This window comes from Periplaneta americana, chromosome 11 (genome assembly GCF_040183065.1).
Source record: "Periplaneta americana isolate PAMFEO1 chromosome 11, P.americana_PAMFEO1_priV1, whole genome shotgun sequence".
Classification (NCBI taxonomy): Eukaryota; Metazoa; Arthropoda; class Insecta; order Blattodea; family Blattidae; genus Periplaneta; species Periplaneta americana.
This window is the reverse complement of record NC_091127.1, coordinates 81,802,459-81,826,838: the sequence shown is the minus strand read 5'-3', so window position 1 is coordinate 81,826,838 and position 24,380 is coordinate 81,802,459. Positions and strand designations below refer to the sequence as shown.

Here is a 24,380-nt window from a genome sequence, read left to right as displayed (position 1 = left end):
AATCGTAAAAATATATATATATATATTTTTTTTTTTTTTCATATAGCAGAAGGACAGTGTTTTACATATACCAATTTTCATTATTGTACAAGATACAGTAATGGAGGAAAAAAAAATTAATATTTCCAAACATTTTTACTCCTGTAAGCTGTACCCAACTCCTTAAGTACTGTATTTTAGCTTTGTTGAAACAGCAGCAGCTCTGTTAAAATTTTGAAATGCATGCACACTCGCTCGCACACACAAACACACACACACACACACACAGATAATAGCTGAGCATTGTCCCAAATCAAGGGCATCTACCATGGTGATACAAATTGTTACTAAATATATTTTACTGGTCTTAAAAATGACTAATAATTTTCGACAGAAGGCGTGAAAGTGAAGGCCAACATAGGTTAATAAGCTAAGGATGCAATAACTTCAACAAAAATAAAAAGAACTGGGAAGAATCATCAAGATTTGCGGATGCAAGGTGAGCAACTGGAAACACAGTTGAGACTGTACTGTAGGAGAACAGCAAACTAAAAGATATGTCCAGACAATTGTAGAAGTACCAACACCTTTTTCGCTCATTATCAGGCATCTTCACAGACTTGGAGGGTTACAATCTCCTCAGATAGGAGAATTTCGACCATGTTATAGGAAACTACATGGACTCCGTAACCAAAGTGGACACCACATCATTGAACTGTGATTGTAACCTCTGAGAAGTGTATAATTTTGAAATGCATATCAATACCTGTGACTTGTTGACTACTAGAAATGGGGTATAGATCTCTTTCCTTTGATATTGTAAGTCATCTCCTACTGCTGTCAATGAGAATGCCCATGAGTGCTGTTGTGTGTAAAACTAGTTTACTCAGAGCCAATATTTCATTTAAAAAATGTCTGGGGGCAAACATGGCAACTATTTAATTTATTTCATCTCATGCAAGAAGAAAATAAAAATGGAGTCAATTTCGTGTTGACTGCCTTTTTTTTTTTTAATTATTTATTTCAAATAAATATCTATTAATTTCTTTGCTAAAATGATTGTAATTCACGTGCATCATTCTAAGATAAACTGATTTGTAAATACTGAATATGAACAAAATCCGTCAAATAGTTTATACTTTATAAGACTTCTCTGGTGCCGATAATATTAATAATGATCTAATTAAATATGCTTGCAACTAATTAAAGTAGGCCTAACGCACATTAAATCTATTAAACATATCTTAAAATTCGGTCATATACCTAACTGAAAAAAAGGCACAGAAATAAATGTAACAACTACAGAGGAATCAGCATTTTGTATATAATATGTTGTATTATAAAACATATGCGACAATAATAAAATAAACTAGTTCGAAATAATAATAATAATAATAGATATTAATATACTAGTTTAGAAGTTCAAGACGGATTCTGAAAATGCAGAGTTTATGCAGAATGCATATTCACAATAAAGTAGGCTAATTAAAATCAGAGTTTAACATAACATGTACGGTTTTTATGAATTTTAAAGAATCTTTTGATAATTTTATTAAAACCACATTATGGATTATAATAAAACAAAAAGGTATAACGCAACATTTAATAGTAGTGATAATAATAATAATAATAATAATAATAATAATAATAATAATAATAATAATAATAATAATAATAATAAATTTGTAAAAATTTAATTGACGACAGATTAAAAAGAGTGAGAAAGAAGACAAGATGTACAGACCGATTATTTAGTCCTGACAGCTCGACGACGCGAAAGAGAGGAAGTAATATGAGTAGTGGGGAGAGCTCTGGAGTAGAGATAAGAGTAAGTGGTCAGTAAAGGAATGCAGTACAGCTTAACTGTACTAGAAACATACAACTCTACCGCAAGCAACTAACCCAAACAACCCTTGGCATAACTAAATGGACTCGCCTGACCCAGGCACACACTGCTGGTACTGTCAGGACTAAATAATTGTACTGTAAGATAAAGGTGTCATTTCCACCACCATAAGAACCATACAAGGAAGACATTATAAATACATTTATCGTATTTTCTCAAATACTTCAAGTCCTCGCATAAGCTGCACACCCCACTTTTGAAAGGCAAAAAATATAAATAAAACAAACAAAATTACAAAAATGAAACTTCGGAAAAAATGTATTCACGACAAATTAAAACACAAATACAGTTCAGTTAATAAATAAATAAGTATATTTTATACTGGAATAAGACGCATTTCAAACCCATCTTATGCACACACACTGTACACATGTCAGCTGTCGTCTTAATTGGCCTTTTACATGATATCCTGAAACATTATTAGCATGCATTACGATTTCCATGTTCCTCCGCATCTTTGATCATTTTAAGATTTTTGCTGTAAGTAAAGGATCACAATCTCATACTTTAGTGGTACTGATTTTCTTCTTAATTCAGCTATCCACTTTTCAGCGGTTGCTTCTAATTCCTGTCCACCATAAGGATCTATCATTCCACTGTCCATCTTCTAAGTCGAATTTAATCATAACTTTTTCCACATTACCACACCAACTTAAACGAGTCCTTCCTCTTTTCCTTCTGTCCTTGTGGGGGACCAATGAATTATCCGTCTGGGCCATCTCCCCTCCTCCATTCTTTGTACATGTCCATACCACTGCAGTATCCATTTTTCATTCCTGTTTACTACAATTTCTTCTGCTTCCATCCCTGCTCTAAAAAAATAATTTCTTACATGCTGCAACCGAGACACTCTCATACTTCGATGTAACCCATCCATCTCAGTGATCTCTAACTTTTTCCTCCATCTGTCATTCCAAGTCCAACACTCTGACCCATATATAAGGACACTCTCTACCGCTGTTTTCAAGATACATTTTTTTAGTTGCTTTTGTCATTTCTCTGTTCCAAAGGTTACCATTCAAGGATCTAGTTATTTTTCTCTTTTCTAGTTATTGTCCTTTTCACAAGTACCAGAACTATCTATAATTGACCCTGAATATTTAAACTGGCTGACATTCTAAATTGTTACACCATTTACAACCAAGTCCTCTCCTTTCCCTCCAACAACCATATATTCTGTCTTCATAAAATTCACTTTCAATCCGTGTAGACTATACTCACTTACAAGCTTGCGGAACATATACTCAATATCTTACTGATCTTGTCCTACTATTACCTGGTCGTCGGCAAATAGCAAGGTATGCAACATATGGTTATTAATTTTATGCCCATACCTCTGCATGAGTCATTCCATTTCTTCAAGGCATTCTCTAGGAAGATTTTAAATAAAGTTGGTAACATTCCACGCCTTTGCCTCAAGCCTTTTGTAGTACAAAATTCTGCTGATAGATTTTCCCCCATTTTGACACATGCTATACACTTATACATTCTCCTTATGAGGTCTATGAGAGGATTTGGTACTCCAGTTTTTTGTAGGGCAGTCCAAAGTCGATTAACTGGTACTGTGTCATACGCCTTTTCTAGATCAATGAAGATAAAATGTATCTCTTTTGCTTTGGTTAACATTCTTTCCATCATCTGTCTAATTGTAAATATATGGTCTACACAGGATTTGTCTGTTGTAAATCCAGCTTGCTCTTCGGATATCTTATTTTGTATTAAAGACTCCAATCGTATCTTGATTATTTTTCTGAGTATCCTACTGACTGATGCCAAGACATTGATACCTCGATAATTCATTGGGTTCCTCTTTGTATATTGTACTTATATATGATAAGGTCCATTCTTGTGGAATAGTATTACCCTCTATGATCTGGTTGAAGAGTTTGGTTAAGATGGTACTGATTTTGAGAATTGAAAATATAAGACGCACAAATTATACATTTATCACACTTGAACTTGATTCTGACACATGTACTGCTAATTCAAATGCCAATTAACAATGTTAACAATACTGACATACTCACTTGGAAAGTTAGAGGTATGTACTATCACCTTAGGAGTTGCGCAGGAGGAAAATTGGGCAATGTTGCCAACTTTACTTAGAATAAGGCATGTTCCCGTATTTTTTACTTGTATATTTCGGAAAGAAAAGTTTGTGGGGTATTCGAGAAATTACATTTAATTATGTGTGTGGCACAATAAAAAGATAACTTAAGAATACTGGAAAGGAAACTAAACTAAAACTGTATGAACTAATGGCAGTTAAAGTGAAGTTCAGAATTATGGAATTAAGCAAAAATAAGGAAAGAAAAACTGAGGCCGAAGAAATTAGATTTTTAAGAAATGTTGCTGGATATACTCTACTAGACAAGAACAGGAACAAGGATATCAGAAGAGAACTCAATATCTGCAAATCAACAAAAAAAATATATACACCAATACAGAAATGCCGGAAGGAATATGGAGGTCAGATACAGGAACACCGCATTATGAAATTAACATTAAATTATAAGGACATAAGATATGTTGGCAGACTGAAGAAGAGATGGGTACAACAATTCTAATTCATGAAATTTGGAACTGGCCTTGCAAGGCTTAATCCCTGAATGACGAGGATGATGATAATTAAATTAGTTTCCACACATTCAGCAATATCGCAGAAATTATGAAAGGTATAAAAAATATACCCTTACTCTTTTTTATTCTTTATCTTATTACGAACAAAAAAGTTTATTAGGACAATTGTTGTAGAACCGACCTGAGACAAGTTACAGAGAAGAAAAGAGATAAGTGTCTGTTACGTCTTCCATCTTGAAATGGCGACTTCACACAGGCTCTCTGCCACAGATTCAGACAAAACACCTCTCACTCATAAGCTGTACATGCTCAGTAGTCATGCTATTCCTTCATTTAAAATTTTACGGACTAGGATATATGAACGTATACCCCTCCACTATACTGGGTGTAAAAAAATATATGCTACAAGGCTCGGTGGTAGGTAGGTGCGTACTACGTGATCATATTTTGTTAATAAACTCATGTCCGGAAACACTTTGTTTACATGCTAGCGTCTCTGAAATGTGGAAGAGAATATAGGCAGTATGGATCACAAAAACTAGGAAAGAAGTACAGTAAAAAAGACAATTGAAAATGAAATTGCACCCATGTCCAGAGACCCATGCCCAATAGTCTGGCCCCCTCGTTCACCTGACCTGACACCATTGGATTTCTTTGTACATGAAAACCCTGGTGTACGAGACTCCCATGAGACACAACAAGATCTTGCGGCATGAATTCAGGTAGCAGATGGAGTCATCCGAGATATGCTAAGAGTATTTCCAAGAGTTCGACATGACATAACCAGGCGATGCACAAAATGTATCGAAGTTGGTGGCAGCCATTTGGAGCATCTTCTGTAAATAATGTTTACTTACAGTATTTCAATTGTCTTTTCAACTTCTTCCCTAGTTTTTGTCATCTGTACTGCCTATGTCTTCCTCCACATTTCAGAGATCCTAGCATGTAAACAAAGTGTTTCTGGACATGGGTTTATTTAACAAAATATGATCACATGGTACTCATCTACCTACCACCGAGGTTTGTAACTTTTTTTTTACATCCTGTACATGTTGTTAAAAATTTGCTACACTACATTTATTTAATACAGCTGGTATTAGCATTGTGCATTACAGGCGCTATGTTTGGTTCAAGTTTGTCAAGTACAACGAAGTTCGATATTTGCCAATGTTTGCTCTACAGGAGGAGGCTGTCGTGCTTGTTCCATCTTGTTAAAAAAATATTCTCTGTTCTCCCCTACCACCCATTCATGTTTTAACAGCTTAAGCATTTTAGCACAGATCTTGCGATTAGTTTTTCATATGAAATAAGGCGAAATTTTTAATGTCTTATTGTCTCTCTTATGTTCAAACATTGCAGACACTAACTGGTACAACTTCCACAAACTGAAGCACCACAAAAGCAGTATGATTGTCACACGTGATTTGAGAACAATGCTCAACTATGATATGATTCCAATTTTAAATCTTGTTCACATTTTTGTAAATAATTCATAAATAATACCTGAACCACATTACTGCGAATGACTATCTAGCATTCAAACACTAAAACAAAAATTATCAACACATTAATTGTTCATATATGATTAATTAAACAGTGACTATATATACACAATTCTCCTACAATTCAGATCTAACAAATATTTAAATATATTAATTTAAAAAAGTCAAATATTCCTAACTTAAACATATTAAGCTCTTCATCAAACTATTCCCTTATTTACCTATCACAGCAGCCCACAATATATCTTCAGAAATTTGTCTTGAATTACTTTAGCTCCACCTTGATGTGATGAATATTCGTCAGCTGCGCACGAGCATTTCGTGTTAATAATTTTTGGAAATGGTGATAGTACTGTACCAACTGGGTGAAAGCCAACTGCAGAAGTGAGGAACCAGTCACCAAATTGGGAAATGAAGACAGGATCTCTCGATTCAACTCCTCCAAAGATCGTTTCCATCCCACAGAGAAAGACTGAACAAGCGCCAATGCTTTTTCTGGAAAGAAGGTATAAACTTTTAACCTTTCAGAACATTTTGCAAAATATACAGTCATTAGGACTGGCTATGTTTACTAAATTTTGAGCTCTCAAGTTCCAGTCATCCCTCATCAGGAAAAATGAGAGAATTCAGAAATAGGTGGCATACCTCTTGTTGTATAGGTCTATGCTTTCTGTCACCATCAGAATTTAAATTCTCTCATTTTCTGTTAACATTTGAAGGGTACACAGGAATAACGATCAAGGTCCATTTTAGAATATTTCGAGAAAAACGAATTTTAAAGTTTAAGCACTTAGTACTTAGTTATGTGTGTATTTAATAGAAATTGACATAGTGGAATGTAAAGAACGATAATTTCTTATTAATTATACAATGCCATTTTGTTCTAAATTTGGATGGTAACAATGGAAAATGCAATATAAACAAATAATGTGTAAACTTCCAAAATAAGAACGATCAAGATACATGGGATACAGCGTGCATTATAGTGGAACATCACTTCTGCCTCAGACATTTAATTTGCTTTTGACCATTTTATATATAATTCCAAAATATAATTCTCGTTTTCCTTTCATTGGTCTTGTACTGCAGGACTACAGAACTGCTTCTTTATTTGAAAGTCATTGAATGTTGCCGTTTTGAAATATAATAATCCTTGGCGCTACAGCCCATGAAGGGTCCAGACCGACCAGCTGGCTGCTGGCCTCACGTCCACATGTCGAAGTAGAGGTGAACGATCATCTAACCAGAATGGAGGTACTGTGTGGTTAGCACGATGATCCACCCAACCATTATAGCTGGCTTTCACAACCGGATTTCGCTACGTATCGTAGCTCCCCGAGTGCATCACGATGCTGGGTGGGCACCGGTCCCATACACTGGCTGAAATTTCATGAGAAAATATCTTCCCCCATGAGGACTCGAACCAGCACGCATTCCGTAGCGCGAGTCTTAGAAAGATAAAATAAATTTGACAAATAAAATAGAAACTCCCTATATAGCTTTCATATTGTCCGCTTGATGATAATCAGGATTATATTTTTAGTACAGTATCTTATTTTACATTGTAGATTGCAATGGACCTCTAGGCGAAAGAGCTTTCTTTTTGCAGTAGCTATTCAGAAATTCTCCCCATCCATAAAATACTTCTTCTTTTTATCGAGTTATTTTACGATGCTGTATCAACATCTCAGGTTATGTAGTGTCTGAATGAAATGAAGGTGATAATGCCGGTGAAATGAGTCCAGAGCCCAGCATTTGCTTGTATTGGGTTGAGGGAAAACCCCGGATTAATTAAAAGCCAATTATAAAATCTAGCTTTGAAACTATTGGTTGGTAACTCATAATACTGACTGGGAAGCTTATTATATAATTTCATCCCCATGGCAGAAAAATTTGTACTAGTTTTATGTAATCTACAGTATGGAATATTAATTTGTTCACTATTTCTAATTTCATTATCATGTATATTGGCTATTAATGAGTAATTGTCTATATTTTGTCGAATGTAAAGGACTAAGTCGTATATATACAGTAGCGTGCAAATTAATCCGAACACGACATATTTTTACATTTTCTGTCATTGTTGGCCTCACAGCTGCTCATACCACTTTAATTGACATCTGTAGTACGTGTAATTCCATTGTTGAAGGTCTGTCGTTATTATTTTTTTTTTATAATATGTGACATTTTGCCTGTCGTTTTGTACTTATAAGCATTTCAGTTGTGTTGAAGACTTAATACTGCAATCCTGTGTACATTCTGTCATCTTCACAAATGGATACAACTCCACGAAAACGGTCTAAAATTATAACATTAGCAGAGCATTCTTCTATGACATAGAGGCAAATTGCTGCAGAATGTCACATCGGTTTGGCTACTGTTAATTCGATCATAAAATGATACAGGGAGACTGGATCCATCACACCCCAGAAAAAAGGAAACTGTGACTGGAAAAGATAGACTTCACCTGCAGATGATCGTTTAATTGTCAGGAAAAGTAAATTAAATCCTAGACTAACTGCTGTCGACTTAACCCGCGAGTTAATGGCTACCACTGGGGCGAATATTCACGTCACAACAGTGCGGCGTAGGCTTTTGGAAGCTGGACGAAGGGCTCGTAAGCCTATTAAGAAGCAACTGCTAACCCCTGTTATGTGCAAAAAACGCTTAATGTGGGCAAAATTACATCAACACTGGCCAGTGAATGACTGGAAGAATGTACTTTTTTCCGATGAGTCTCATTTCGAGGTCCACGGCCATCGTGTTTCTTACGTACGGAAAGGATCCGAAAAAGTAACAGCAGCTCATCTCCAACAAGCACCCAAATACCCCCCTAAAGTAATGTTTTGGGGTTGTTTTACAAATGAAGGGCCTGGAGCATTAATACCTAACAAGGGAATGATGAATTCTGACAAATATATTCACTTATTGGAAACCAGAATCGTACCCCAGCTGCAAAAATCATTTCCGGATGGCAGAGTGTGTTCCAACAAGACATGGCACCATGCCATACATCTCGAAAAACTACAGAATTCTTCAACAAGAAGAATATTCAGGTACTCCCCTGGCCAGGCAACTCACCCGACATCAACCCCATTAAGAACTTGTGGTCAATTTGCAAAAGAAGAATGCAAAAAATGGATTGTTCTACAAAGCAGAAGATGATTTCTGCCCTCATTGGTGTATGGTTTCGCGATGAAGAAATGAAGAATATTTGTGGGAAATTAGTGGAATCCATGCCAAATCGTCTCAGAGCTGTTATTAGGAACAAGGGAGGCCACATAGACTACTGAGGTATGTCTTAGATCCTTTTTTTATCCCGTTTGAGTGTTTTTGCATAAGTAATTTCGTTGTTCGGATTAATTTGCACGCTACTGTATAAATTTATGACAGTTAATATCTGTGATTGTTTGAAAAGAGGTCGACAATATTCAAGATAGTTTGATTAACATAGAATTCTAATGGCTTTCTTTTGCAAAATCAAGGCACTCCCAATTTGCTACCATTTCTCCAGAAAATTAAGGCATACCTAATTATCGGCTGAAAGAACGAAAAGTAGGCACATCTTAAATAATTTTGAGAAACACAAATCACTAATTTCTTTAATAAATATATAACTCTTGATAATTTTGTGCATATACATATATTCGATATGTTTTTCGCATGTTAAACTGGAGTCTATAAAAAGTCCTAGAAATTTGGTATAGTTTTGTATGTTGTCCTTTTTTATTACATGATTTAGGGTAAAAGTCATGTTGATAGTATTTTCTTGATTAAGCAAAAAACCATTAGATTCAAACCATAAAGCCATTTGTGATAGAATATCATTGGTTAGAGCATGTAATTCATTCAGAGTAGAGCTAGAACATAAGAATGTAGTGTCATCAGCATACATAATTGTTATAGCTTTAATGAATTTAGGAACATCATTTATTGCTACTATGAATAGCAGTGGACCAATTATTGAGCCTTGTGGAATACCATAATGTATACTGGAGAGACTTGACCAATTTTCACCTATTGAGACTAATTGCCTTCTGCCATGAAGATAGGTTCTAAAAATATTTAGTGTATTCCCTCGAATACCATAAAATTCCAATTTTGATAAAATTAAGTTGTGATCAACGCAATTGAATGCTTCTTTAATCATAGACTTTCTGGATTTGAAAGGTATCCAAACATTCAGAACACTTTACCTCATACAAAGTATCTCTTTTCATCTTATGTAGTTCATTTTGAGTCGCTGTGGTTTTTGCCTATTCAAATTGTGTATCTGAGTTGCATCTTTATCGTTGTTTATTTCTAATTCAAGTTGAGATAAATTGGTAAAATATTCTGAGAACATCTCAATCCTCAACACTTAAACAAGCGTCTTCTGTAATTTATTTGACTCATGATCTGTATTCTTTTCAATGAGTTAGAAGTACATCAAAAAATGTTATTTTCTTTGTACTAGCATTCCGCATAACTACATTCTCTGTTATTTCTGATATCTCCATTTCACTTATGACTTAATTTTAAGACAACATCTGGAAGAACTAACACAAGCCTGAAAGAATGTCCATGAAACAAGCTGCAAATAAGACCTTGCTTACTTTAGTGCAAAAAATAATCATTGCATTCTTACTCAACAGTGAAAAGTAATGAAATTGTCGTCAGTGGCACAGCCAACAGGTGGGCCTGGGCCCAAAAAAATTTGTGAATTTTTAGTTTCTTTTTTAAGGAAAACACTCAACATCAAAAATAAACCATAGATCCAGAACAATAATTAAGATAAGAAGTAAAAAATGCGTTCATTGACACCTTATTTTATTTGGTTTATTTAGACCATGAACATAAACAAGGAACTTCTAGAGAAACAGTATTCCCTGTGAATATTAAATCAAAACATGTGTGTGACCAATATTCTAAACTACAGAACATAAGCATGGGTTCGGCATTCCAGGAACTACTCCAAGTTTTACAAATTATATGCCTACTGATCTGTCCCATCAAGATTGCATCCGCAGAAAGGAATTTTTCTGCATCATGACGAATAAAAACTTACACTAGGACAGCCATGTCAAGCACAAGGCTTTGTAATCTAGCAATTTTATCCATCGAGAGGAAGAAAAGTTGGAATTTGTTGAAGGACCCATCATCAGTGGTCAACAGATTCGTACTAGGAAATCTCGACAGCTCCAGATCAACTTATGAAGCGTTTGTATGACCTGCATGATTGTTTATCATAATTTTGCATGTTATTTAATAAGACTTCCGAGAATGAGTTTCAAGATAGTTTTTAAAGAAACAAATATCAAAAGTCCTTCAATAACTGTCTATTCAAAAATACAAAATATTACATAGGTTACATGAACATATTCTGACTAGCGCTTTCGCTATTATAATAGCATCTTCAGGTCAGACTTGCGTGATATTAAGCTTTTCATATAAAGACATAGATGGACAAGTAAAGTCGAAATGTGTTAAGGTACATGACGTGAAGATATAAAAATATAATGGTAAGAAAAGTAAAATTTGACTTATGAACAGTCTAATATATACATATATATATATATATATATATATATATATATATATGACAGTAAAACCTTCATGAGGTCTCAAAAATTAATACATAAAAGTATTTGACATGTGTGCAGCTTATAGATCAAAATTTGTTTAAAAAATTGAGGTCTGCAAGATATATATGCAGCTTAAAATAGAGACACAGACAGTTAAAAGAATAACAAATTAAAATATTGTTTTGCATCAGTCATCACGACGTGGCAGCACATTGTAAAATCTGCAAAAATCAACAATAAATTTTAGTGAAGGGACCTGTATAGAACCAGAAAGAGAAATGAAGTGACGATAAACTACTTACAAGGTCTTTGGTCTTGGCATAATAAAAGAAAGTGATGTTGCCTGGTCTGTGGCGTAGTAGTGACTGGTGCAATAACACAGTATGAAAAAACAAGTCATGACGTAAGTGGAGGGGGGTACGTGCCGCAGTGAGAAGAGTTTCCATTGGCTAATTTAAATAAGGGGTTACCGGAACTAGGTAATTCTTCATTAATTAATGAAACAGTATTATTAAGCGATTTAGCTATGTAAAATTCTTCAGCAACTAAATTAAAGGTTCCATTACTGATGGGTTTTAAAATCTGTAAAGCGTCGGACATTTTTTGAAGTTCATGGTTGTTCTCAATCAAATGGGTTGCGAATTTGGATTTATTACGATTGTGACGAAAATCTGCTTTATGTTCAGAATATCTAGTCCTAAAATTCCTTTTGGTTTGGCCAATATACTTTTTTGGGCAATTCTTACAATGCAGCATGTACAGCTGTCAAAAGAAAAAGTGGCCGCTCTCCTGGAACAAAGTTCCCTTCGGGTATCTTCGCTACAATTCGGAGACAGGCGATGTTACATGTTGTTGGACCACGTTGCCTGATATCTACAGTTATAATTGAAGTATTTTGTGTGTTATCGATAGCATAATGGTAGCGTTCAGGCCTCTTATTCATGAGGTCCTGCGTTCGACTACAACCACGTGCTTTTTATGTTCTTTTTTGTTCTGTTTTTGAGAGAGACAAACTATACATAATGGCTCCTTTCTCTTTTACGATTATTTTAGTAATTAACATCAGGTTCATTAATATATTATGCCATGACTTTATCATTATAATATTGTGGCTGCAAATGGAAAGAAAAAAGATTTTATTCTCAATAAAAATATCTTTCGTGGCATAAACAAATCAAATTTACTGGCGTCGGCCTTAAAACATTCAAACAATTAAGCGTTCAAAAAACAAAACAAAAAGCCACAATTCAATATTTAGTCTATCTTCCTCTTATCTCGATCATCTTGCAGTCGAGTGGGCATGGAATTGACTAGTCTTTGCAAATAGCGACTGTTTTTAGACACGATATTCCAGGCATTCTGAACATAGATACATAAGTGTTCTGTCCATGGGCAGGTCTTTCATTGCAAACCCAGCAATCTCCAATCTTTCCTATTTTCTGCCTTCCTCTTAGTCTCCGCATATGATCCACATATCCTAATGTCGTCTATTATTCTTTTCAACCAGAGACCCAACCAGTTACTTTTTATCTTTCTAATCAGTTTCAGCATCATTCTTTCTTCACTCACTTTTTCAAACACAATTTTATTTCTTATTCTATCTGTCCACTTCACACGCACCGTTCTTCTCTACATCCACATTTCAAATGCTTCAATTCGTTTCTCTTCATTTCGTCGTAATGTCCATGTTCCTTCCCCATACAATGCCACACTCCACACAAAGCACTTCACTAGTCTCTTCCTTAGTTCTTTTTCCAGAGGTCCGCAGAAGATCCTTCTTCTTCTATTTAAAGCTTCCTTTGTTCATGTTTGCAGTTTTTCTTGGGAAGGATAGGCCTAAATGCGGTAACATCCCGTTGCTTTCCGCACACCACTATCTCTTTCGCATCTTATTAAATTCCAGGGGGCCCAAGCGTGGAGATGAGGAGAGTGGATTTGACTAATTGGGCCCTCCGGACTTCACCGAAAGTCACGGCAAGGGTTAAATATTAATTCTATCAGGATGTTTGACCCTATCAGAGATCGGGAAATCTCAATTAGCCTTTGTCCCCCGTATCCTGGACTAGCTTCTACGAATCATCAGAAAATCTTAGAGTGTGATTGGGCCAATTTTTCCGAAAATGTTTCCACACTTTTGCTCTCGTAGCTCAGCGGACGAACGTCGGAATTTAGATGTCAACGTCTCAGGTTCAATTCCTCGTTACTCCTTTTCATTTTATTGTGGTTCAAGACAGTATAATGTAATAATACAAAAAGAAAAACTAATAGCAGTATTATGCAACTGGATTTTTCCGAACCTAATATTAAATTTATGTTATTTATATCGCTAAAGAACGATTACAATATGAATAACTTGAATATTATTTATACAGTATCACTAAAGAACGATAACACAATATAAATGATAAATATCGGTTTGTTTAATTAATATAAGATATTATATAATATGTATTTAATTATCTAAATAAAATAACCTATTTTACAAAGAAAGATGTTTATTTGTGTTATAATAATTACCTACATAAAATACAGATTATTTATATTGCAAAAGAACAATAACAATACAAATAACTTGAATATTATTTTATAATGCTAATGAAGGAAAACAATATAAATGATAACTTGAATATTATTTATATCGCTAAAGAACGATAACAATGTAAAAAACGTGAATATTATTCATATCGGAATTTCACAGATTTATTACAGATGTATTTAAGAAATTGTAGAAGAATAGTAATTAGTAACAATGTCCTATTTATTCTTCTTGGAGCCAAATTGGTAACTTTTAAAAGTGTGGTTACTATATTGAAGTGTATGTGTTGCAACGGATGCTTGATTTGTTATGTATGTGAGTCAGTTATGGGATGCTTGATGTCGTCGCAATGTCGTAATTATAGTTTGATTGTGTTTGTGTGACTATTGTGTATTAATTTATGATATATGGTACGGAAAGCTGCATATTTGTGTTATAGAAGTGTTACGTATGTGTGTTGTTAATGTTTTTGTATGTTTCAAATTGATAACTGATATTTGTTTTGCAATCGCAATGCCTAATTTACGGATTGTTTATGTTTTGTTTACATCGCGTAAGCTAATTTAATTTTCTTTTCCATCTCTCTTTATGCTTATCTTTTTTTGTGTATGAAACTACAGCCCTAACATACATGTGTAAAATAGGGCTAACCCCCATTGGAGATACTGTAGCTACAATAGTAAAAATTATTATTCATATCGTTATAAAACGATAACAGAATACAAATGATGACTTGAATTTTATTCATATCTCTAAAGAACGATAACAAAATATAAATAACGTGATATCCATCAAGAACGATAACTGGATATAAATGATAATTTGAATATCATTTACATCGCTAAAGAACGATTAAAAAATAAAATGAAAGCTTGAAGAAGGCGCGAACCCAGAACCTTTGAATCATTAAACAAGCACTCTACCGCTGGTCTGCGAGGAGCAGATATGGAACACTTTCATAGTTCCGGAACTGCTTGTACAAGCACATGCATCGTGTAACATCGCCGCGACCCGAAGTGGACTTTGAAAATATTCGCTGTTCACGAGTGCGGCCACTTTTTTTTTTGACAGCTGTACACTCCACCACTGGCATATTTATCAAAGTTACAAATATTGTTTGAAATAACATTATTAAGTTTATTACCTGTTCTAAAAGAGACCTTTACATTTTCTTCTTTGAAAAAATTATGCAACTTGTATGATACATTATTATAAAAAGACATTGTGTTCCAATATTTAGATTTTTTAGTATCAGTCAAGGGAGTGAGCGTAATATCTGAACTCTTGTTTAAAAGAGATTTTCTTTTAGAAAGAAGTTTATCTATCAATTTTTTACTGAATCCATTTTCTATTGCAAGTCCTACTACATATTTATATTCTTTTAAATAGTTTTTCTTGGAAAGGGGGACATTCAGCAATCTATCAATTAAGAAAACGAAAGTACAATGCTTATGAGACTGGGGATGGCTGGACTGACAGTGAATAGTATGGGTAGTGTTTGTGGGTATATCATAATCGAAACTTTTATGTTTTCTGATAATTTTCAAGTCTAAGAAATTTATAGATTTGTTACATTCAAGTTCTATGGTAAATTTTAAGTTAGGATGTAAACTATTGAAAGATTGCAAGATACCTTCATGGGTGTCAGCATGACTCTCAAAAACTAACAAGGTGTCATCAACATATCTGTTGTAAGAAATGATGTTATGTTTAGCAGCAAGTTTTTCGATATGTTTGTCTTCCAAGCTCTGTAGAAATACGTCGGCTAAAAAACCGGAAAGAGAGTCACCCATTGCTACACCTCGAGTTTGTAAGAAATATTTATTGTCGAAACGGAAGTAATTTTGTTTAGTGCAAATAGAAAGCAACTGCATTAGTTGATTGATGATTTTTTCATCGGTGTTAAGTTTGCGCAATTTCTCTGAAATTATCTTTAAAGTTTCATCAAGTGGAATGTTGGTATATAAATTTTCGATGTCCAGAGAGACAAGTTTAGTGGATTTATTAATACTTAAGCGTTGTAATCTTTCAATAAATTGTTGGGAATTATTATAAGAATATCTATTATCCATCTTAAGTATTTGTTTCAAATATTTCAACAAAAATTTATTAATTTTGTGGTTAGGTGAATTTACGCTATTGACAACCGGACGCATAGATAAATCCTTTTTATGGGTTTTAGGTAAAGCTTTAAGGGTTGGTAAACTAGGATTTTTAGCAATATATTTGTGTGCATCTTTCTCATTTATGATATCCGGAGCAGATTTTATGGCTGATTTTATAGATTTCTGAAGTTTATCAATGGGGTTAGAATTAATTTCTTTGATATTATTTTTAGCGATGAATTCATATGTTTTATTAACGTAATCAGGTTTTTCCATGATCACAACGGCATTGCCCTTATCAGCTTTAGTGTGGAGCAAATTATTATGTTTGAGTTTTTTATTAAGTGCAGTAATTTTCTGATGGGTTAATTTGGCTTCTTTAAATTGTCGTTTTGTGTTGGGATCATTTTGGTAATTCTGAATAATCTTAGAAGTATGGTATCTCAGATAGTCTTTACAATTATGTTCACAATTTTGAATAACATGTTCAGTCTCTATGATCAAATTATCAATAGTATTGTCCAAATTGTGTGGAGGGTAATTAAACTTGTAACCTTTGTTAAGAATGTCCAATTCATCAGTAGAGATAGCTACATTGCGAAAGATTAATGGTTCTTTGTGCCGTATGGGTACTCACATTGTGAACAACTTCATTTTGTTTTAACAACGAATCCAGCTTATTACGTAAAACGTCATGCTTTTTTGCCATAATGATCTCAAGTTTTTCAGAAAGGTGGTATTGAATAAGGTCCCTTATGGGTCCAAAATATTGTGCAGCTGCAAGGTGTGTTTGATATAGCTTTCTATTCAAGTACTCTTTCTTACGATATAAGAATTTAATTTCATTATTAATACGTAATACTTGTGCTTGCTCTTTTGTTCTTTTAGAAGCAAAGTTGTTAGCTTTTATATGAATAGTAGCATATTTAGGAATCACTCTGTGAGCTAAACATTGTTTATTAAACTTAATATTTGCTATTGTATTATATAATTTAGTCTTTATATTCAAGCAAGAGTGAAACATTTTTGCCTGAATGGCGTTACAAAATTTAAAGAAACAAATATCAAAAGTCCTTCAATAACTGTCTATTCAAAAATACAAAATATTACATAGGTTACATGAACATATTCTGACTAGCGCTTTCGCTATTATAATAGCATCTTCAGGTCAGACTTGCGTGATATTAAGCTTTTCATATAAAGACATAGATGGACAAGTAAAGTCGAAATGTGTTAAGGTACATGACGTGAAGATATAAAAATACAATGGTAAGAAAAGTAAAATTTGACTTATGAACAGTCTAATATATATATATATATATATATATATGACAGTAAAACCTTCATGAGGTCTTAAAAATTAATACATAAAAGTATTTGACATGTGTGCAGCTTATAGATCAAAATTTGTTTAAAAAATTGAGGTCTGCAAGATATATATGCAGCTTAAAATAGAGACACAGACAGTTAAAAGAATAACAAATTAAAATATTGTTTTGCATCAGTCATCACGACGTGGCAGCACATTGTAAAATCTGCAAAAATCAATAATAAATTTTAGTGAAGACTGTTCATAAGTCAAATTTTACTTTTCTTACCATTGTATTTTTATATCTTCACGTCATGTACCTTAACACATTTCGACTTTACTTGTCCATCTATGTTTTTATATGAAAAGCTTAATATCACGCAAGTCTGACCTGAAGATGCTATTATAATAGCGAAAGCGCTAGTCAAAATATGTTCATGTAACCTATGTAATATTTTGTATTTTTGAATAGACAGTTATTGAAGGACTTTTGATATTTGTTTCTTTAAATTTGTTAACTTGTCGGACCAATATGCCTTTCAAATTCAAGATAGTTGATGACAGCGCCATTGTCAGGTACTTTATAAGATCCTGACTTGTAAATGCAGTACCAATCTAAGATAATAGCTCAACCATTACCTTTCTGATTATCCAAGTAGAGCCACAATAATTTTGGTGTCAGAACTGATCATAACAAAACTGATGACCGGTAGAACCAGCCGTAACAACATGTTGAAAGTATCTAATATCTGTAGTGTCAGTAACAAAATTAAATGATATGCAACAAAGATACTCACTTTCATGATTTTTCAGTTCATCTGCTTGTCCCTTGTCAACCAGCACTTCACCTTCCTTCACAAATTGCAATATGCCACCAAAGTGAGGTGACAAGATTTCTTCCACATATTCTGCACTGCGAGTATTGAACTGTTCAGGGAAGCTTTCTGCCTCTTTAGAATTGTCCCGAGTGCGTTCCTTAATGCAAACATCAATATTTTACTTTACATTTGTTTGTTTATCAACTGTCAGAAGACAGGTCTGAACCTCATTAGTGACATCAATAAAGGTGCGTACACACATAGGAACAAACAATGAACAAGTGATGAAGTGCACTTTCACTGTTTGGAGCAAGATACAAATAATCAGCAAATGGTCAGGACCATTTGTGTTTGCTGGTTATTCGCAATAATGGTAGACAATTTATTATAGTAAGTGCAGCAGTTATTATGGGCTGTCTAACAAAAATAAAGTTGAAAAATAAAGGGTGATTGTGACAGATTCCACTATACAAAAGTCGCAATTGGTATAGAATAGAAGCATTGACTTGTTTAATTACTTACGTTAAATTCAGTGAGATAGTTTTAAAACTTCTGTCGAATTTCAGCAACAGACTTTGAAATGTTACTATGCAAAATAGGCTAACACTTTGCAAGAAAGACAGACTAGTGAGAAGCAATACCTGTTCATGAAAGATTGGCACTAACACTTCAATATCTGGCAACAGAGGATTCGTATACAAGTTTTATGTATTTATTCAAAGTTTCCAAACAGCCGAGTTCCATGATTTTTCCAAAAATTTCCTGGTCCCGATATAATTCAATGAGGTTGATGTGGGACTGTATTTATAATTTTTGCCACCTCAGGCAACTAAAGAAATGTTGCCCCCTCTACATAAATAAAAATATATGAAAATTAGTCAAAATGAAGACAGAGAATCGAATAATCAATATTCAAATGAAATTAATTAGTAAAAAAGGGAAAATAATACAAAAGAAATAAAATTGAATATAACTTTAAATGTCAATAATGTATTACAGTACATTCAGTGATCACCGCCCTGCTTTTTGTTGGATCTGAAATCTTCTAGATGGGCCTATTGTTTCACTTCTTGACTAGTGAAATAGTCTCTAGTTACTTCATTTATTGCTCAGAATGCTGGATCTAATTTTACTTATTTCATTTCCATACTCATCAGTCATTATTTTAATTACATGGGTGCTGATCAATACTGCCATTCATTTCATTTTCATTATCGTACTTATTGTTAGTTTAGAAGATGTATTACATAACAGTGACGATGTAGTCACATCAGTTTTCGAAAGAATACCTCAGTTTCATTTTGAACAACTCGATTTTGTGTGTCTTACTACATAAGCACTTTTTGTTTCTTTTCTAATTATTTTAAGTTTTCACTGTTTTCTATATTCAGCCTCAATTCTTTTCATATCCGAACTTAATAATACTAATAACTTAAAACTTCATAATTTAACAACTGCAGACAGTTATTTTAAACATATAACTCGTGTACTATATGATATATGATATATATTTCTTCACAGCACTTCTTTACATGTAATGGTGTACCTCACATTTCTGTATCTGGTGCCACCATTAACATATTATTACAATAACACATTATTTGCAGTACACGTCTATACAAACATTCCCAATTACACTATGTACCTTTTTTGTTCCTTGGTCAATCTCCCCTACATTTCAATTGATATTCTCTATTTGTTCATTAATCCTAATATATCTAATATTGTATACTCCTTCCACACCCCCCTTTTCCTCTAACTACTATTCACTAAAATCTCAATTTCAATTTTTCTCTATAAATTATCATATTGAATTATTTGTCCTATTTGTTCTTTGACCTTTTATTCATTTACTGTTCCAACGTTCAAATGTTAGTATTAATTTTATGCTGTCACTTGTCCACTTCTCTTAACACTTTCTCACTATTTTCACTCATTCCTATTTGTGCTCACTTGCACTTTCTCACTATTCTGCTTACACCTAATCCATTGTCACTATTCTCACTTCCTATAAATACTTATATTTTATTCTGCACATCTGCTTATACACTTTCTCTCTCCCCTATACTTCTCGATTTTTTCCACTTTCCACTTTCAATTTATTTGCACTTTTTGATCACATCCCCAATTTTTTTTTACACATATCAAATATCTCTGCTAAATCCTCAACTGTCGCAAGTTCTGACCTTTCATTACTGTTCGTCTCTGCCTTATTTCTGTCTTTGTCTTTCTTTCTATTTATTTCTTCTTCTATTCCTCTTTTATTTCCCCCCCCCCCACACTTTCACTTTCACATACTAGATTTCCACTTACACTTGCACCCTTATTCTTTACACTATTTCCTTCCCTATCACTTCCCGACTCTTGGTTTCTCTTTTTATCACCCCTCGCCTTTTTTCTAGCGCCCGTGTTGTTTGTTCCGTTATTGTCAGCATTGCTTCTGGAGTGTGCTAACCTTACCGCCATCGTTTGGAGATTAGGAATCCGCTTACACTGCACGATCACGTTACTGTTTTCTTCTCCTTGCTGTGTCACCATCTTTACACTTCCTCATACGTCAATATGTGGGTTCCTGAACTCATTACTAAACACTCCTGTTACCATGTGTTTATCTGCGACAATCATGTGTTCCGTCCTTGAAGTTGGGATGATTTTCTTCTGCTCCTTCCCTCCGTTTATGTAGCTAATGTCGACTCTCTGTTGCCTTCTCGTCGCTTCCCTCTGCAAAGTTGAAATATGTCCACTGTCCTCTTTCGTTCTTCTCGTTAGTCCAAATTACTTGTGTACTGGTTCATTTCAACTGATAATAATAATAATAATAATAATAATAATAATAATAATAATAATAATAATAAAATTTCAGGTAGTTAACCAGTAAGTTGCCAATTTTTGCATAGAACAGGTATTATTTTGCTTTGAGATGTTATGAGCTGCCATGTAAAATTAAGTGACTTACAAGCTTTAATTATGTGATGCACATGTGAAATAAAGCCTTGACTGGTATATTATAATCAGATAACCTTACTACCTCTTATTAATTAGTTAATTAATTACATCCTGTTTGCATATAGTATAAAAATACCTATTGTTCGGATATATAAAAATTAATGTAAAATGTTTGTCATAAATGCACATGTATATAAAATTTCTTAAATTTTCACAGCTTGAGTATGGTACTAATCCCAAAAATTTGCCATCCAGAGCCATGGCTCATGTTAATCCATGCGCAAATACGGCCCTTTGTTGATGGCATCTTCTTCAATCCATTCCAGTTTTGATATACTAGTACTGGTTGGTGAAATTAAGTATATTAACCACTGCGGTCTGCTGCTACAACAAATTACGAAAAAGTGACAAATCCCATCCACAGCGAATACCAATTTCCTTTGATGTACTGACAAGCAATGGATCACATACAAAGCAAACCAAATGACTGGTTTGCCTTCGCTGTACTGTCCACATGTTCCAAATTCAGTCAGCAAATGCATTTGTTCATTGTTTAGTCACTATATGGGTTTAAAATTAGTGTTGTGGGATTTAATCGATTAATCTAATCGATTAATTGATCAATTTCTGTTGTAAGATTAATCAATCAAAAATATTTAATCGATATTCCTCTCTCGGAAATTGCTTACTTAAAAAGCACAATAATACTGTTATTTTTTTATTGCAAAGCAGGTAGCGTAGGGAAAATCTTTGCACAAACACTTCAGAAAGAGATGGAAATATGAGGACAGTGACCTAGTCTACCTCTATTGAAAGTTGAAACACAATGCGAAACCCTTATTAAGTTTTATGGTTTTCCAAGAAAACTTCCAACTTGTTGTCAGCTCATCTTCCTAGCATATGAAATACATACTTTTCTGGGCTTCGTCTCTCTCATCCATTTCAAAATAGCCATGTCTACACTGTGTGCAAGTGACAGCATAACTACCTTCTTCTCTTTTTAAAATCTGGTAATTCGATTACAACAGAGGCCAGTCTTCTGTTTCGACCGCTGTACTTTTGCAGTTGCAGTTTCTGTACTGAGTTGGTATATGAAGGTTGTGTGTTTAGTTTGATAAAGAAAAAAAAATCAGTTTTCTGTGGTTTGTGAAAAGTGTAAACTCCATTATGTCATATGAGAATTTGAGAGGTAAACTTGGTGAAATGTTAGGATTTAAATTAAACGATCGTGGAGAAGTGCTTGACAGAAAAAAAGTTTTTTCGTGTTTAGTGATGCAGGAAACATTGTTACTAAACATAGAGCGGCACTTAATTCGGAGCATGTGAATGTACTCACATGTTTAAAATCATGGATGAAGCAGTATTAACTAGGTAAGTCTTCATATTTTTTGTTATTTATGTTTGCCTCAAAAATTCCTGGAGAAATTGACACAATAAATTATAAGCCTCATAATAAATATGTTAACAAGTAATTAAATAGTTGTTCTGTAATATAATGATACAATATATACAGATATACAACATTTAATACTTATGCTAATCACCTAACACAAGTTAAATTTAACAACAATTGAGTGGCTCAGTGCCAGACTTGCCTAAATCACAATTACACTGAAAAGAGTTATTCAAGTCTAAATTTGGACGTCATTTTTTTTAAATAATCACATGTCAAAAGAAAATTATTTCTCTTTTACCGTAATCTAATATGTATCTAGTCCATGTAAAAAAGTAAGTTGAAACATATCATTAACCCAGAAATGTGTTAACTGTAAAACGAATGATAGGCAAGTTTAGCCCTAAAACAAATTATATTTCAAGCCCAAACATGTGGCATAGGCTATGTTAGGCAAGTTTGGCCCTCATAAAAAGAATATGAAACCCAAATAAGTGTGATATGCAAGTTAGGTTCAAAAGTATAAGACATTAAAATCATTGCAGGTCAGTGGTATGATGACCGATTTATTGGACTAATTAACAAAGTTACAAACTATAAATCTTTGGAACACAAAGAAAAATATGGAACTCTTTATTCATTATCCCCGTCAGTTGCTTCCATGTCTGGATTGTTGAAACCTTCTCCTTCTACTTTCAGACTTCGGTAATAATCGTGGTAAATTGGAGGGATATATTTGAGTAGTGACATTAAATCTTTCTTCTTCTCTTTCGTGATTGGCCGACCTCTGGAATACAGGAGGTTCAATTTCTGAGAAAAGTTTTGCGATGGGCGCCCTCAGATCCCTTTCCGTGCTATATCGACCACATCAAAATCTATGCAGTGAGACACACTGTATGTTTTGTAGAAAAGTTTCTTGGGTTCATCTTTCCGAAACTGTAACCATCGAATCTTGAGCCATTCCACTTTTTGTTTATTTTCTGATGATATCTTTCTGTTTGTTATTTCATTTTCTAAAGTATCTCAACTATAGAATAGTTCGCTAGTCATACGATGGACCTGAAATTTTGGATTTATTTTCTTCACATCAGCTATTACTCTTTCCCACTTTTCAGGAACATATACTTCTTGTGATAGTGTTTAGACCTCTCGATGACTCCAAAGTCTATGTCACAGATAACAAAACTGTGGCCAGGAATGAAAAATTTTTGATAGATCATTTCAAGGGTTGGATGGTTTTGCAATGCGTAAGATAAGAAGAGAGCTGTTTTAATATTACGATTCTGCCCTCCACAGCTGTCACTATAGAGTGTAAGAACTTTGGTTGTCTGTGGGAGAAAATTGTTGATATGACTGAGAAGGCATGCCATTCCGAACTCCATAATCATCAAAGATGACAAAATAAAATGGTACCTGTGGTGACATAAGCTGTAAATTTTAGCCAAACAACAACAATTATTCGTACTTAGCACTAAACTTGCCTAACCAACCTCATCAAGGGATTTTAATAGATTTGATTTCGTAAAATACTACCTTTAATTATGTTTCATACGCATGCAAATAGAGCTAAACTTGCTTACATTATAAAATATTAATTGAAAATATAAACGAAAATATCCATCAAAAATAGTGCCTAACCCTCTGCATTTCTTATGGGTTTTGAAAAAATGTAAGAGACAAACTTGCCTAAGCGTCACATTATATAAACTTCGCAAAAAAATACAATTAAAAATAAGAAATCA

The 24,380-nt window shown here is 33.8% G+C and overlaps 1 long non-coding RNA gene across 1 annotated transcript in view; it reads right to left on the bottom strand.

The window, feature by feature from the left end:
* Positions 1-2,125: 2,125 nt before the first annotated feature.
* LOC138709153 (uncharacterized) overlaps positions 2,126-24,380 on the bottom strand; it is a 30,795-nt gene continuing 8,540 nt past the window's right edge. Inside the window, exons 4-5 of the long non-coding RNA XR_011334849.1 lie at positions 18,279-18,456; positions 2,126-6,462 (exon numbers count right to left, since the gene is read on the bottom strand). This is a non-coding gene — a long non-coding RNA (uncharacterized lncRNA). The remainder of the gene's footprint in view (positions 6,463-18,278; positions 18,457-24,380) is intronic.